At 51.1% G+C, this 17,361-nt stretch overlaps 1 protein-coding gene across 3 annotated transcripts in view; it reads right to left on the bottom strand.

Annotated features, from left to right (window-relative positions):
• The window catches only part of PTPN3 (protein tyrosine phosphatase non-receptor type 3), a 152,290-nt gene that overhangs the window by 91,418 nt on the left and 43,511 nt on the right, over window positions 1-17,361 (bottom strand). The window contains exon 2 of one of the 3 annotated variants that reach the window (XM_043927404.1): window positions 14,087-14,273. The exons of the other annotated variants lie outside the window; for them this stretch is intronic. The gene's annotated coding sequence lies outside the window, so the exon portion shown is untranslated. The remainder of the gene's footprint in view (window positions 1-14,086; window positions 14,274-17,361) is intronic. 3 annotated transcript variants of the gene reach the window in all.

The raw sequence follows: 17,361 nt of genomic DNA, 5'->3' as shown, positions 1-17,361 counted from the left end.
GTCAAAGCTGGATTTCTCATGGGAAATCATTCTAAATGGATACCTCAGTCTTGGGTGGAAAAAAACTAAATGGCCCGTCAAACTATGAAACAGAGGACAAAATAGTATGAACAGACAAAAAGCAGTATGTAAAGCTAGAAATATAGATGATGAAATCGACCTTATACTGAGCAGTTTCTACCTAAAATAAAGCTACCCATCTCTCTTCATTCTCCCTCTGAATAGTTCCACTGGGCCCCAAACAGGCTGGAAAACAGGATGGAATAAATTTACTCTACAGGGACATGAATCAAGTTGCATAAACTTTACAAAAATACTGTGCTAATATTTGCCCTTGGGGCACAGACACGCCCATTTGGGTGTCAGTCCATGATATTTCTATCTTAGGCTCCAGCCCCCACCCCTTTTCAGCCAGAAGCAGCAGAAGCCTTCAGAAAAGAAAACAGCTCAAGTCACTTTGCAAGGTTTGAGATGTGCTAATCGCGGCGCATCCCAGCCAAGAAGCTGGAATCTCACAACTGGACCATCCCGCCAGCTCTGTTCTTGCCAAGGAGTCTGAGGCCAGCAGCAGCCTGCCCAGAGAAACGCAGCCCTTGCCACAAGCAGCCCGCGCCATCCTTTTATCTCAAGGAAACACAGAAAAAATACCGGCTCCCCTCCCGCCACCAAAGTGTTAGTCGTTCAGTCGTGTCCGACTCTTTGCGACCCCATGGACCATAGCCCGCCAGGCTCCTCTGTCCATGGAATTCTCCAGGCAAGAACACTGGAGTGGGTTGCCGTTTGCTTCTCCAGGGGACCTTCCCGACACAGGGATTGAACCCAGGTCTCCTGCATCGCAGGCAGATTCTTAACCAAAGCACCACCCTCTTTGTCACTTATCAGCCAAGTGACCTGGAAAGTTACTGCTTCATTTCTTTTCAGCTCGGTTTTCCAATTCCAAGCCTTCTAAGGCCCCTCTCAGCTTTAAAATCCTCTGCCTGTAACGTTTTCATCGGAGGAGCCATCTCTGGTTATATTAGCTACAGTAACTCTGCCGGCTGCCAGCAGGTCTAGAAACCAAGATAAAAATCTATCTTCACATAGCCTATTTCGATTTTCAGGGCTTTGACTTGGTAAGATGAGGGGGCCAGCAGAAAACTAATTAAAACAAACCACAAATGAAACTCTTGAAAAAAAAAAAAAAAGACTTATAAAGGAGTGCCAAAATGCTCATCAGAATAGTATTCAGGAATAATGAAATGAAAATAACACATCTTGTTACTGCTGAAGCTGCATTTATGTATTTGTACTGAGACCTTCCACGCGCTGGGAGCTGGGAATACAGACATATGATCTGATTTCCAGGAGTCCTCAAGCCACTTGACCAGGGACACCGCTGTCTGGGGCCCCCCCGGTGGCCAGGGCCAACTGGAGGTTTGACGGAATGCACCAGACTGGAGTTCCAATCTCTGTTCTGCCACGCCCAGGCTGATGGAACCTTGGACGAATTCACTGTCAAAAGTCTGTTTCCGCACCTCTAAGTAATGCGGAGGAGCAGCGATCTCGCGTCTAACCCTGTGCAGACAGTCAGCCCCAGCTACCCTGAGGACTGAGCCTTCACGACGGCCCTCTCTGCCTCCTCCTTCTTCGTCCCCGGGCCGTTCCCACTGCCAGGATTCCTCCCTGAGGAGCAACCAAGGGCTCTACAGGGCTTCGGGGTTCTCCAAATACGTGCACGTTCCTCCTGACTCCCCTCTATCTGATGGGGCCCAGTTGTCCGCATTTTACAGACAGTAGATGAGACACTGGGAGAACTCTGCCCAAGTCACAGTCAGCCGCCAAACGGCGTGAGGGCCCCAGCTGGATGCAGGGCACCGCACACCCCCCCGCCCCCCGAGTTCCCTGGCCTGTGCATCAGACGAAGGTGAATTACAGGTGCTTTGCTGCAGGGAAAAGGCCCCACCCCATCATGACTGTTTCGGCAACTGACCGACTACAGGTATGTTCTCACCCTTTGAGATCGTCTTTATCGGCACTCCCCCAGCTTGCGGGTTGGTAAACTTCCTCTTAGGGAGGAAATGATCCAGAAAAACCCCTTTTCCCTCTAATTAATTCTGCAACATCGGAAACCTGAGTAACGCCTGGGTATTTATTACCATCGTCCCTCTGTTCTAAAGTGACAACAGGTGTTTCAGAAGAGTTCTTTTAAAGGGACAGTACATCCAAAGTACCCTCTGATTGTGAGGATCGTGATTTTAGAGAAAAGTGTGGAACAGGAATCTTTCAGAATTGTGGAGATGTAGCAAGGGACTTAGCCTCACTTTTACAAAAGGCGTGGGCTGGAGCGAGTGCCCAGAACGTCTAAAGGCCCTTCCAGCTCCACAGGCAGCCACCCTGAGCTAATTATTAACAGCAGGAGGGCAGGGTGGGCCACCTCATTTCCTGAGGCCAGGCCCTGGGTTTGGCCTGGGCCTCTCCTACCCCGTGACTAACAGCTCTCCTTCCAGGGAGATCCGGAGAGTGCGTCTGGCCAGTCCCTTCCCACCGCACCTGCCTCCAAGGACCTCGGAACTGGGAAGACTCAGGCCTGGGTACGCTGCAGCCCCTATTATCCTGGGTTTCTCAGTGACCTTGGGCTCAACCAGATCCCTGCCAGCTCACCTCTGGGGCACACGTGCTGGCTCCAAGCCACGGGATCTCACGAGGTCAGCCACCAGGTGTGGGGGTGGGGGTGGGAGAGTGGAGCCTGAATGTGGCAGGGGCCTAGGTCTCCAGGAGGATCCAGGACAGCCTCGCAGCACCCAAACCTTGAAGTTTTTTCATCTGGCTACCTACTGGAGGTACTTGGGCAGCACAGAACCTACCTACCTCCACGCCTATGAAAAAAAAACCAAATTGACTCTGACCACCGGAAGGAGGAAACTGCGGCTCCCACGCACTCCTGTCAAACACCACCAACAGCGCTGTCAGTTCGCGGAGGGTTTTTTTTAAAGTTGTACTTTCACGTCTATATAACCACACAGCCTACTCTTTCCCATCATCGCAGGATGAAACATTTGTCCGGGTATTTCAAACACTTTACTGGCAGTTTTGTTATGGTTTTATAGTATCCCACCGAGTGGAACCATAACCATGGCTGCTCAGATGACTTCTAACTAGGAGGGCTCAGACTTCCCAGGGCTTCCTGGGTGGCTCAGACAGTGAAGAATCCACCTGCAATGCGGGAGACCTGGGCTGGATCCCTGGGTTGGGAAGATCCCCTGGAGCAGGGCATGGCAACCCACTCCAGTGTTCTTGCCTGGAGAGTCCCCATGGACAGAGGAGCCTGGCGGGCTGCAGTCCACGGGGTCGCAAAGAGTTGGACACAACGGTGACTAAACCCAGCACGAAAGAGCAGACTTCCAAAGGAAACCACAATAAACCAGGTGGAGAAGCAGCAGCAGATGACCAAACATCATGAATTGGCGCCCAGGTGAGCCCTGCTTTAGGGGGGAAGAAACAATCCAACCACAAAGACTCATGGCCACAGGGTGACGGGAAAGGGCTAGGCCACCACCTGACCAAGAAAAAAGGGCAAAAAACAGATGAGCAGGTAATTAATGCTAACTGGAACAAAACCACCAAATGTTCTGTTGTTCACCAGGTAGAACGGAATTGAAGGGGGATGGGAAGGCATCTCCTGACCACCTCCCATGACCCACCAGAGAATACACCTCTCATCTCATCCAGCTCCCATATCAGAAGCAGGACCCAGGTTAAAGACAGCGAGGACCATGCCTGAGGTCACCTGGCAGAGAGTGGAACCCAGACCCAGTGGCTCCTGATGAAGTCACACTCCCCCCAGACATCACACCACCTGCTCTGGGGTGTGTTTAAACAGAACATGTGCCATGTCAACCATTTTTTAAATGCACAATTCAGAGACATTACTTACATTCACAACATTGTGCAACCAACTCCATGATCTATTTCCCAAACTTTTCCATCCCTCCAAACAGAAACTCTGTACCCATGAAGCAATAACTCCCTGCTCCCTCCCACCACCTCTGGCAACCAGCTAATTTCTATGAATTTGCCTATTCTAGATATTTCATAAAAGTGGAATTATATAATATTGGTCCCTTTGTGACTGGCTTATTTCACTTAGCCTAATGTGTAAAGTTCATCCATGCTGTGGCATGTATAAGAGGTCCATTCCTGTTCAAGGCTGAATAATATTCCATGGTATGGAGAGACCACATTTTGTTTATCCATTCATTTGTTGACACTTGGGCTGGTTCCACCATGTGGCTATCATATTGGAAATAGTGCTGCAATGACATCTCTATAGCAGTATCTGCTTTGGGGTGTACACATAGGAGCAGGTCATGACTTGCTGGGTCATGCAGGAATTCCATGCTTGGCCTTTTGAAGGGCCACTGAAGTGTTTTCTACAGAGGTCACACCATTTAACATTCCTATTGTCAATATAAGAGGGTTCCAATTTCTTCACATCCTTACCAATACTTTTGATAATAGCCATCCTAGTAGATGTCAAGTGATATTTCACTGTGGTTTTAATTTACATTTCCCTAATGACTAATGATGGTAAGCATCTTTTCATTGTGCTTACTGGCTATTTGCCGATCTTCAGAGAAATGTCTATTTGAGTCCTCTGCCTATTTTTAAATTGGATTATCTTAATTTGGATTAGATATAGGAGTTCTTTATATATTCTTACATTAAGCCTTTATCAGATATGATTTGCAAATATTTTCTCCCATTCTGTAGGATGTCTTTTCACTTTTTTGATTATGTCTTTTGAGCACAAAAGTAATTTCAATGAAGTCCAATTTACTTTTCTTCTGTTGCTTGTGTTTTTGGTGTCATATTCAAGTTTAACTCCAAGGTAATGAAGATTTATCCCTATTTTTCCCCTTAGAGTTCCAAGTCTTTAGCTCTTATACTTAGGGCATTAATCCATTTTGAGTCAATTTTCGTATATGGCACGAGGTAGGAGGCACCATGATCTTTCTAACCAGGATCTCTCCCTACCACAATCCTCTGGCAGAAGACTGCTACACTAGACTGTGAACTTCATGAAAGCAGGGTCTTTTAAAAACATGCTCCAGCACCTGGTACCCAGCAGGTGCTCAAGATTTAACTGTAGGATAAACGGAGAGTTGAGTGGATAAACCATGGCGCGGGGTGTCCCCTATCTCCCACCTGCTTCTCATCACTACTATAATTCACCCACAGCTGGCTGAAAGCCTCTGGTCTGTAACAAAGTAAACCTGACAGGCTAACCATATTAAGAACTAAATATGTGTCGACCACTGCACTTTATACACTCCTATTACTTCAACCGGCTTCCCGGGTGCTCAGTGGTAAAGAATCCGCCTGCAATGCAAGAGATGCAGGTTTGATCCCTGGATCAGGAAGATCCCCTGGAGAAGGAAACGCCAACCCACTCCATTATTCTTGCCTGGGAAATCCCATGGACAGAGGAGCCTGCCAGGCCGCAGTCCACGGGGTTGCTAAAGAGTCGGACAGGACTTAGCAACTAAACAACAGCAATATTAGTTCAACTAAAACACTCCGAGATCTAACCAGCACATTTAACTAAGGACAGGGCAGAGGGTCCCAGCCCTGGAAAGCTCAGCATGTTCTTAGCAGCCTTCTAGTTCAGGTGCTTCATCGCACAGAGGAGGAGACTGAAGGGCCGATGGAGCCAGTGACTTCCCAGAGTCTGGGCTTTCACTCCCACGGCTTCCCCACCAAACACAGGCCTGAGTGATCAATCACCCACCAGGGAAACAGCGAGGCACCAGGCGAGCCTCCACTGCTTCAGATGGTGGGAGTGGTCCTCTGACTCCAAAACCTGCCAATGGAAGAGTGAGCCCTGGGTCCTGGACCTCATTCTGCTGCACGCAGCGGGAGGGGGGTGCTCCCTGTCCGCCTCCCCCGCTCGCTGCTCCAGCTGCACTGCCCCCTCCCCTGTACCCCAGTGTTCCAAGCCTGTTCCCACCGCAGGTGTTTGCAGTTGCTGTTCCACCTGCTCGGAACTCTTCTCCCGCCGACATCCTCCACCTGGCTCCGTCCCTCACTTGAAGTGTCTGATCAGTGAGGCCTTCCCAATCTCCCTTCTTCCTTGCTCAGCCCTAGACATATTAAATACGTTCACGGCTTGCTTCCTCCCAATACCAGCGTCCATGCCTCCCACTAGAATGGAAGTTCCTTAGAGGCAGGGGCTTTACTGTTACCGGCTGTGCCCTTAGCACCCGGAGCCGTTCCTAGCAAGCCTGAGGTGCCCTGTAATGCACCTGCGGATGACATGGACAAAAGGACAGATTGGGAGCTTCACACTCCCCATCACACGCCCCCGGAGCTACTTCCGGGTCCTGAGTGTTACGGCGGGGAAGGCGGGCGGCTCCAGACTCATGGGTGGGCACTGCCTGGACCCTGCGGCCAGGGGCCCTCGGGCCGTGCCGCGCTCCTGGGCCTGTGATGGCACAGGCAGGGCGGGGACACCATGTACCATCAGAATTCCCACCTGTCCCAGCCAAGCCCAGGGCGCCAGCAGCTGCTGCCGCGCTCACCTGGCCACGGAGAATGGAGTCTCTTCCCACAGGCACTTAACAAATGCTTGTGAAACACACACACACACACACCAGTGAATGGCGAGTGTGCACAAGGCTGACACCTGCCCTCCTAGCAGGCTCGTGTCAGCACTCCTGGCAGCACATCGTTCCAACAACGCTGGGAGGTGCTTGGACCCGGTAGGTCCATTTCGAGGGCCCTACTGTCAGGATATGTCAAGACATGCAAGTTTTATTTGCAAAGATCTTCCTCGCAGAGACATAACATTGAAAATGACAAACAAAAAGCCGGTTTCCAAGCTCAGAGGGCCAGTTAAGTAAATCAAAACAGCCACGGGATGTCCATGAAGGCGTCATAATGACATGGAAAATATGAGAAGTAAAAAAAAAAAAAAATAACGCTGGTTATAAAACTGTACCTACCGTGTGAGCACAACTGTTAACAGCCATTGCATAAAGCATACAGGAACTCATAGGACATGAAAATTGTTAGCCTGTCCATTCTTTCAACCTTTCTGTATTGCCTAAGGCTTCTATGAGTAATAATGAGTTCAAAAATCAAATTGATAGCACTTAAAATGCTATCGAGCTGACTCATTTGAAAAGACCCTGATGCTGGGAAAGATTGAAGGCAGGAGGAGAAGGGGACGGCAGAGGATGAGATGGTTGGATGGCATCACCAACTCAATGGACACGAGTTTGGGTAAACTCCGGGAGTTGGTGATGAACAGGGAGGCCTGGCGTGCTGCAGTCCATGGGGTCGCAAAGAGTCGGACACGTTTTAAGTTCACTTAAACGCTATCACCAAGGCCTCATTGGTGCGCAGGGTGTGTAACTGCTTACCCCTCCAGCCTGTGACACTTGGCCACCTCCTCGCCTCTTCCTGCCTTCACCTGGCCCTGCTTCTCCCTGGTGTTCCTGCCAGCCCCCAGCCTCTGGCACCGGCAGCCCTCCCTAGCCCACCACAGCTCTGACCCTCCTTCACCCCCTCCTCTCCTCCCCCAGGCGGGGCTGCCCCTGCCCGACACTCCCCCGGCCCCCGGACCCAGGTCAGAGCCTAACTCCTCGGCCTCCCAGCTGTGTGACTGTGGGCAAGTTGCTGAACCTCTCTGAGACTCCAATTCCTCCGCAGGAAAATGAGGTGAACCCCAACTCATAGGGCATCTGAGGTTCAGGGCGTTAGACGTCCCCCCCACTCAGGGGGCCCTTTCTTCCCTGGCTAGAGGTTCAACAGGCTAACGGCGGTGCGTCTCTAGCCCCCTACCACGGGATGGGCTTCCACCTGCCGGCTTCACTCAGCCTAGAGAAGCACTGCTTATGGCACACCGGTGGTCGGGGAGAAATTTCTCAATTCTTAATCTGCAGAAATCTTGCCCTTCCCTGCAGGAAGCAGAAAAGCAGGTCTGCTCTGGGATCCCGGACCAAACAGCTGTTTCTTGGCTGAAATTCCCATCGCTCCAGAAAACTCAAGAGCCCAACTCTCACAGCTGATGCCAAACCGACGCCCCCCGTGCTCATCCTTCCCGTGTCCCTGTCTTAGCTGCCGAAGCGGTCCCCGCATTTTCAGTTGAGGTCCTGCTGGCTCCTGATGCCACCTTCTCCCATCCACACCAATGCTTGATCTCCCGGGCCCCCCAGCACAGGGCTTGGCTCTCCTGTTCTTTGGGTCACGGGGCTTTGTTCTTCCCGCCTGACCACTCTGCGTTCGGCCCCTGATGACCTCGCAGGCATTTAATGAGGCCCGCCTGCAGCCTGGCTCCACGGCAGGTGCCGGGGCTCAGAGACGAGGAAGAGGCTGTCTCAGGGCCCTGCTCTCCGGGAATTCATAGGCTAGTCAGAGAGAGAGATGCGTGAATAATCCAATAATCTCCTTCCAGGGTGGGAAGTACGTCTGTGAAGACAGCTGTGAACCACTGGCTGCGGGGGTGGGGGCCGGTGAGCCTTGTCTAGGGCATGACCACGGTTCAGCTTGGGACCAAAGCAAAGAGCTTTTAGGGGGGTTCTAATGGCAAAACTAGACCTTGAAGGATGGAGCATCAAATAGCAAAATCAAATCACTCAACACTTCCCTCAAAGTCTGCAGGGACCCCCGCTGCCTGCTGTCCAGCACTCACAACCTGATTCCCATCTCATCCTCCAGACCCCAGACACCTGGGCGCACTTGCTCCACGAGGTTGGATAGAAAGCCACACAGCTGCGCTTGTCCTGCGTCTTCCACATCTTCCTGTCCTCACCAGGCCACCTCGCACCACACTCCTAAGCAGGGCCACTCACAGCATGATGTCTGGACTGGCGGCATCAGTGTTACCCACGTGCCGTTCAGTTCTGTTCAGTCGCTCAGGCATGTCTGACTCTTTGCGGCCCCATGGACGGCAGCACGCCAGGCCTTCCTGTCCATCACCAACTCCCGGAGTCCACCCAAACCCATGTCCATTGAGTCGGTGATGCCATCCAGCCATCTCACCCTCTGTCATCCCCTTCTCCTCCTGCCTTCAATCTTTCCAAGCATCAGGGTCTTTTCAAATGAGTCAGCTCTTCCCATCAGGCGGCCAAAGTATTGGAGTTTCAGCTTCAGCATCAGTCCTTCCAATGAACACCCAGGACTGATCTCCTTTAGGATGGACTGGCTGGATCTCCTTGCAATCTAAGGGACTCTCAAGAGTCTTCTCCAACACCACAGTTCAAAAGCATCAATTCTTCGGCGCTCAGCTTTCTTTACAGTCCAACTCTCACATCCATACATGACCACGTGCCATTAGGAAGACACAATCTCACAGCCGACCGCGGGCCGAGATCACATGCACATTAGAGCCTGAGAAGCCCTGCTCTCCGCCCCAGGCCTGCACCCCCGGGTCTCCGGCTTCCTCCTCTCCACTCCGTGGCCAGCTGCCACCTGTTGGTGCCTCCGGGATCCACACGGAGAGCTGACACCCCAGCTGCAGTGCGTCCATCCCCCAGCGGCACCGCCCCAGCCCCATCCTGCCCGGGGAGCACGCAGGGACCACAGCCCCCTCCATCCCACACCCGGCCCCACCCAGGGTCAACTGTCACCCTGCGGTCCTCCTGACGAGCTCGCTGAGAGGGACGGACGGCAGGCAGGGACTCAGCAGCAGTACTTCCCACTGGGAGGAGCCTGGTCATCGTGGAATCTTCACTCAGCCCTGTCATTCCCCGGGACGCCTGTCACTCCCACCATGGCAATCAGGAAATTGAGACTTTGGGAGGCTTGCTGGGGTCCTGGAGTTAGTGAGACGGGGTCCCAGAGACAGCCCCCGTTCACGCTCTGCGCTAAGAGATCCAAGTGCGCATCACAGCCTCGCAGAAGACCGGGGAGGAGGAGGTACGCCTGCATTTAGGCTGGACCTAGAAACCAGGGGCGGAGTCACCGAACAAGCGGGAGAGACAGGCAGGGGCCAGACCACGGAGCCTTCAACGACAGACTCAACTGCTGCAGCTTTCGGGGCTCAGGAGCAGTGATGCTTCTGGAGCTGGCTGGACCTAAACGGCTGCACCTTCCCTGACATTCACTCCGTTCCCTCCTTCACGAAGCTGATCCCTCCCCTCTCAGGCTTCTCCAACCCTCCAGAAGTGACCAATGCAGTCAACTCCCCTGGGTTTGCTCTGCTCCATTGCCCGCCCTGCCCTCCCCTCTCCAGGAGGCCTACGTGCCCCTCAACAAGGCCCAGCTGCCAGGAACCCTTTCCCTCCCCTCCTAGGATGGGGCTCCCTTCCAAACCCAGTCTTCCCACATCGAATCACCAGTTTCCACCATCGTCTCCAAGAGGGCGGCCGGAGACTTGCCTCCTTCTCCTGCGGCCCACAGCCTGAGGACACCAGCTCGGCCCTGGGAATGGAACTGAAAAAAAGAGACCCTCTCTGCCCTGGGGAGGCTGACAAGGGGGAGCCTGACCCTGAGTGTGCAGCCCCTTCAGTGGGGGAACAATCTCATTTGCTCATACACTCAGGCACCTGGATCCACTGCGAACTCTCAAGAGACTGAAATCTTAAGTCTTTGCAAATGTCTTTTAGCAGCAGGTAATCACTGCAACAAGGAAACTGCCTTACAACCGAAACAACTTAAGATTAACTTTGTATAAAACAGAAAACCTTAAAATTACAACACAAGAGTTTTTAAATTCCGCCACCATGTATAGGCTGGAAATTGTGAAACACAGATCTCCTCTGGAGTCCAGCTGCTCCCCGTGTGGTCTCCAGACCACAGTCTCAACACCACCTGGGGGGCCTGTTAGCAATGCAGCAGGCAGGGCCCACCCCTGACCCCTCGAATCAGAACCAGCACGTCAGCACTCAAGCTTGGGATGCCCTGGCTGAGAGCACATGGTCTGCAGGGCTTAGGGAAAGCAAGGCCTATGGAGCCAGGTGATAGGGTATCCCCCAAGAAAAAGTGATCTTGGTGTTTCTGCAGGGAACACTGTCTGGAAGCAATGTGAAGCAGGTATAGATGTGAGAGGCCACTGGGGAGAGAGGCAAAGTGGAGGGCAAATGGGAGAAGCGTGTGAACCCACCCAGTTTTGCTGGGCGGTGGGTGGGGAGGTGGGGAGGCCTTGCAGCGGGGAGGGGCAGGCTGGAGGAGGGGCTGAGGTGGGCTGACAGGCAGGATTTGGGGACACTCGGGGCTCGGGGGGTGAGTGGGGGGAATGCTCAGATGTGATACACACAGAGATGACCAGGCTGGAGCAGACCCTGATGATGCAACCCAGGAAGGCATGCAGGATGGTTAGGAGCAGAGGGAAAACAGATAAGCTGAGGATGAGCCAGGATGGGCGGGGAGGCAGGAGCGGGGGCTGCATCACAGAAGCCCCAGCATGAGGGTGTCAGCACAGAGACCAAATGGACTGAATGACCAAATGCCGCTGATCTTGACGAGTGAGTGATCCTGGGCCACCACGGCAAGCGTAGTCTTACTCAAGGGTCAGGTGGGGAGGCTTGCGGACACTGGTCTGGCAGTTGCAGGCAGCAGATACAGCTGAGACTGCTAGATAAATAAATGTCTAAACATCTCACCTGGGGTTGCAAGCCCCCTTTCATCAAGACTGTGTCCTCTGGTGCACCCGTGTTCATAGCAGCATTATTTGCAATAGCCAAAAACGATGGAAGCAACCCCAGGTGGCCATTGACAGATGAATAACAAAATGTGGTACGGACATTCACTGAAGTATTAGTCAGCCTTAAAAAGGAAGCAAATTTTGACACGTGACATGAATAAACCTGGAGGACATTTTGCTAAGTGAAATAAGCCAATAACAAAAGGGCAAGTACTGGCATGATAACATGATTCCAATTATATGAGGTACCTAGAGTAGACAAAATCATAGAGATAGAAAGTAGAAGGCTGGCTGCCAGGGCTGGGGGTGGGGAGAATGGGGAGTTAGTACTTAACGGATCAGAGTTTCAGTTGTGCAAGATGACGAGAGTTCCTTGGCTACATGGTGTGAAGGTAACACAGAATTGTACTTGATGCCGCTGAGCTGCAGGAACCCTTAAAAAAATGTGTCTTCCTTTCAGCAGAGGTATAGAAAACCTGAATTCCTGGAACTGAATAGTGTGTCTGTGTCAAGAGAGGTGAGAGCGAATCTTTTTCAGTGACTGTAGACTATTCCTCCAGGAGGCTTCCCGGTGAAAGGAAATGAGTGACGGGGTGGAGATCGAACGGTGAGGCCGGGCTGGGAGAAGGCTTTTTTTCCCCTCAGGTAAAAGGATGACAGTCTTCATCTGCAAGTGGAGAGGGGAGCCTGAGCCAGAGACACTCATTTTCTAAGAGAGAGAGAGAAAAAGAAAGAAAGAGGGAGCGGGGAACGTGAGGAGGCTCCCTCCAGATGGCCTTGACCATCCCAGCGCCACAGGTGGTGGGGTCCCTGGAGAGGGAAGGGCAACTGGGAGGAGAGCTGGAGAGAGTGGAAAGGTCAGGTTGGCTGCCCTTGGAGCAACAGGGGAGGACGGAGGCCTGGCTGGGCAGCAGGGAGGGCCCCGCTGGCTGTCAAGCCCAGAGCACACCATCTGCAACCATCACTAAGCCTGGGCCAGCGGTCCTCAAAGGACAGTCCCTGGTCTCTGGACCCACCAGTAGCATCACAGAGGAGCTTGTTAAGAGATGCAAATTCTGAGGCCTCCTGTGAGTCTGATTCAGACCCACTGATTCAGAATCTCTGAGGGTGGGGTCCAGAAGCCTGGGTTTTAAAAGATGATTGTGATGTCAAGTCTGAGGAACAGTAGTGCAGAATACAGGAATTCAGTGAAGGGTTTATAGCATCTTTACATAAAAACAAAACAAAAAAAAGATCAGCCTAGCAACTTCTACATATAAAGAGCAAGAAATGAGTAACTGCTTTGATGCCAACACAGCTTATTTCTACAGTTAGAGAAATGCCACAGGAGTTTAATAAAATGATAGAAATACACCATCTACTTCACAGACTTCCTTAGATAAGACCTAGAAAACAGACCCAGAGTCTGGGGGCTGGACCCTGTATGATGTGGGTACCGGTCCCTGCTTCTTTGACTGTGTGCCTTGGACATGCCTCAGTCTCCCCATCTGTAAAGAGAGGGAGCTGAAAAAGGTTCTGAGGTCCCTTCCAGTTCAGACACTGTGTGACCCTTTGTCTTATAAAAGGTGACCTCAAACTCAGCACTTTTACACAGCCTCGCAGGGGGTGAGGGAGACATTTTTAACCAGTAAACATAGTATCACAGTTAACTAGAAAATTTTCCAAGATACTGGTGCTAGTATCTTGCATTCCAATAATTAGAAACTCTTTCACTAACTGGCTTTTCCATTAAAGCCACCAACACTTTCAGTTGTAAAATCACAATACCATACCGCACCATGTTCTTGAAGTCCACAAGACCAGGATGCCCCAGGAAATCTCCCTACACCTTCACATTTTCACCCTATAATACAGGTATACTTCAGAGATACTGTGGGTTCCATTCTAGAACACCATAAAAAAAGTGAATACCACAATTAAGCAAATCACACACATTTTTTGGTTTCCCAGTGCATATAAAAGTTATGTTTACACTACACTGTAGTCTATTATGTATAAGAGCATTATATCTGAAAAAAACAATGTATGTACCTTGATTAAAAAATACTTTGCTAAAATATGCTAACCATCATTTGGGCCTTCAGTGACTCACAATCTTTTGCTGGTGGAGGGTCTGAAATATTGCCAGAGCTACCAAAAGTGACAGAGAGACCCAAAGTGAGCAAATGTTATTGGAAAAACAGGACCAAAAGACTTGTGTGATGCAAGGTTGCCATAAACCTTCAACCTGTAATCAAAAAAAAAAAAAAAAAAAAAATGCAATGTCTGCAAAGCACAATACAACGAGGCATGCCTACACTTTTTAATTCAGGCAGACAGGGTTTGTGTTTGTCGCCAGGCAGAAAAGGAGTTAAGGAACTGGACTCATCAGACCCCAGAGCCTGCCCCCTGTGATGAGTGTCTGGGCACTCAATGCTGCAGGTCTAGGCTTCCTGATAAACGGCCCCGTAATGGCCTTGTTACCAGAATCCCTCGATGCTGGTTTCCTGCCTGGTCTCTCTGCATCCAAGTCCTTGTCTGCACCTTCTTGTCATTCAACGCCCATCCTCTTGTGCCTGGGTCCCCAACGCCAGCTGCTTCTGTGCCTCTGCCAAAGACCAGCAGCTCGGTTCTAATCTCAGAACTAGGGCTGGGAGAGGAAGCTGGGTGTCTGCGCAGGAAAGACAGGCAAAGTGTGAGCCCTGTGGGTGCTGGGGGCGCGGAGCAAAGGTCCGGGGCAACTCTGGTCTCCAGCCCCACTTCACTTACACCCCTTGGCTCTTCAAACCCATGAGGACCAGGTCAGGAGGAAGCGCAGCTGGCTTGCCCTTCCCCCTGTGCCCCCACCACGGACCCTGTCCCCCTCTTCCTGGCTTTGGAAGTGATGCTCCCACTCTCTCACAGTCCCCATGGCAGGAAGCGGCAGGCGAGGGGAGGGTTCCCACAAGGTTCATGTAGCAGGAGGCAGGCTGGCAGGTGCATGCCAAGGGAGGTGAGACCACAGAGGCGACCAAAGCCATGATCATGGGGCTCGGCAGGTGATGCCAGGGCAATGAGCTTTGCTTTGTCCGGGCAGAAAATTCTTAGTGCTAGAGAGTTTCCTAGGCTGGCCCCCGGCGCTGATCTCCCATCCAAAGTCGTACGTGGGCAGAGTGACCACACAGCCTGATTTGTGCAGGACAGCCCTAGCTGGGGCTACTTGGTTAGATGCAATTAACAGCCCCCCGTTTATTCTCAAAATGTTCTGGTTTGGATCGAAATTCTAGTTGCCTTATTCTTGAGCCCCTAGGCCTATGAAGTCAGAGCTGCAGCTGGCGAAGGCACGTAAGTGTCTGGAGGGATGGTCAGACTGAGTCCTGCCCCTCATCAAATAGTCTGATCTCCTCTCTAGCATCCCCGCCAAGCCATCACCTGGCATCTGCTTGTATTCCTGCAGAGACGGCAGGCTCATAATCCCCAGAGGAAGCCTCTCTCATTTTGGGAGAAAGTTGTGTTATTAAAACAAAAACAGGATAGATGAATGAACAAAGATGATGTGGCATGTATACACAATGGAATATTATTCAGCCATAAGAAATAAAATCTTGCTGTGTGTGCAACATGGATGGATCTAGAGGCTATTATGCTAAGTGAGGTAGGCAAAACAGAAAGAGACAAACACCATATGACTTCACTTACGTGTGAAACCTAAAAACACAAAAGAGCAAAACAGATTCCTAGATGGAGAGGACGAAGAGGTGGTGGCAGGAGGGGCGAGGGTGAGGGCGTCGTGCGAAGCAGGTGAAGGAGATTAAGAAGTACAAACTTCTAGCTATAAAATAAATAAGCCATGGGGAATGTAAGATACACTTTAAGGCATAAAGACCATCCTACTGTAATGACTCTGCAGGAGGACAGATGGTTTCTAGACTTATCCTGGTGATCATTTAATAACGCAGGCACATGTCAAATCACTGTGTTGCTCACCTGAAACTGACATAATATTGTATGTCAGCTACACTTCAATTAAAAAATAAATGCATGAAAATAAGAGTAGCGAGATTCAAATCTGTACACAGCATGATCGCAACTAAATAACATCCTTCAGCAAGGAAAGGCGTGGGAGTGGGGCAAACTAGACAACCTGCTGACTTCTTTCCTCCCACCTCCTTCCATCTTCATTCACCAAATGTTAACTGAGTGCATGTGATGTTTCAGTGGCAGTAAAGATACAAGGGCGGGCCAAAGCAGACTCAAACGGAGGCGCGTCCTATCAAAGAACTGGCCTGTGTTCTCCAAAAATGTCAAGATCATAAGGGACAAAGAAAGCCTGAGGAACTGCTTTAATCTAAAGAAGACTAAAGAGACACGACAACCACATGCAACACCTGATCTGGGGTTTTCTTTGCTACAAAGGCCACTCTCGAGACTACTGGCAAAGCCCACAGGTCCTGTAGATGAGAGAACAGTATTGTATCAGGACTGACTTCCTGCTTTTAAAAAGTGTACCATAGTTATATAGGAGGATGTCACTGGTTTTAGGAAATAAACTCAAGTATCTGGAGGGGTAGGAAGAGTCTATAAATGATCCTCAAATGGCTCAGCAAAAAAAAAATGTATATATAGAAGAATAAGATGGTAATATTTGAGGAATCTGGGTGAAGGGTATATGGGAGTTCTCTGTTCTATTCTTAGAACTTTTCTCTAAGTCTGAATTAGGTCAAAATGAAAAGTTAAAGGAAAAAATAAATCTCAGGGACATCGTGTATGTGTGTGGGGGTGTGTGTGTGTGTTTAAAGGAAGACAGACTCCGATTTCACAGAACTCACAGTGTAGCTGGGGAGACAGGTACTAATACAAATAATGGCACTAATTAAGCACAAAATTGCAACTGTGAAAAGTGCTGTAAAAGGAGAGAGACCTGGTGGTGTGATGGGAGTGTTTACAGCGGGCGGTTTTACCCACAGCAGGAAGGCAGGGGAAGACATCAGCAATCATGGAGACAAGGTCCGAAGCATGAGTTAATGGGGGGTGGCAGGGGGACGAAGGTTCCAAGCTCTGGCTGGCCCCATGAGAAGAGAAAGCATGGGGACCAAAGCAAGTGCACTGGAGCCTGCAAGAGATGCCAGCGTTAGTTTTGTCTTTTACTTTAGGAGCAAAAGGAAGTGGTTTTAAAAGACCCTCTGGCGGGTGGCAGAGAACGGGCTGGCACGTGGCAGGCATGTGGAGTCCACCATGGTGGTGGTGATGAGCCACCTCCAGGAAGACCCCCACGCATGATTTTTCCTCTGCTCCCTGACACCTTCATTTTCTACAACCACCATGTATGAATTTGGTAACCAGACCAAGGGAGGAGCTGGGAGGGGGGAGGGTGTTGAGGGTAGAGAGGGAGGCAAAGTGGGCAAGACCTGAGCTCAGGCTGTCGTCACACCCCTTCCAGGCCCACCAGTGGGTTGGGTCAAGGGGTGATTGACAAAGCCGGTTGCTGCTTCTCCCACCAGGACCCTGGGGTCTACACTGAGGCTGACTCACCTGAGGGAAGCGAGGGGCAGGGACCAGGTCTTCACATCCTCCTCTCTAAGTCAGACCAGTGCCGTTCGTCAACACAGCATGCAGCTGGCCACCACCCTTTTCTGGTCCTGGATCCTGCCCCTTGGAACAAGCCTCTAGCCCTGGGAATTGGGCCCTCAGCACAGCCCTGGGAGCCGGCCATCACTCACCACAGCCTCTCTCAGCATCAAACGCTAAACAGGACGCTTGTCTGTGAGTCAGGGGCCCAA

This window comes from Cervus elaphus, chromosome 16 (genome assembly GCF_910594005.1).
Source record: "Cervus elaphus chromosome 16, mCerEla1.1, whole genome shotgun sequence".
NCBI lineage: Eukaryota > Metazoa > Chordata > Mammalia > Artiodactyla > Cervidae > Cervus > Cervus elaphus.
Note: the sequence above shows the minus strand (reverse complement) of the source record. Positions and strands in the feature narration are given on the sequence as shown.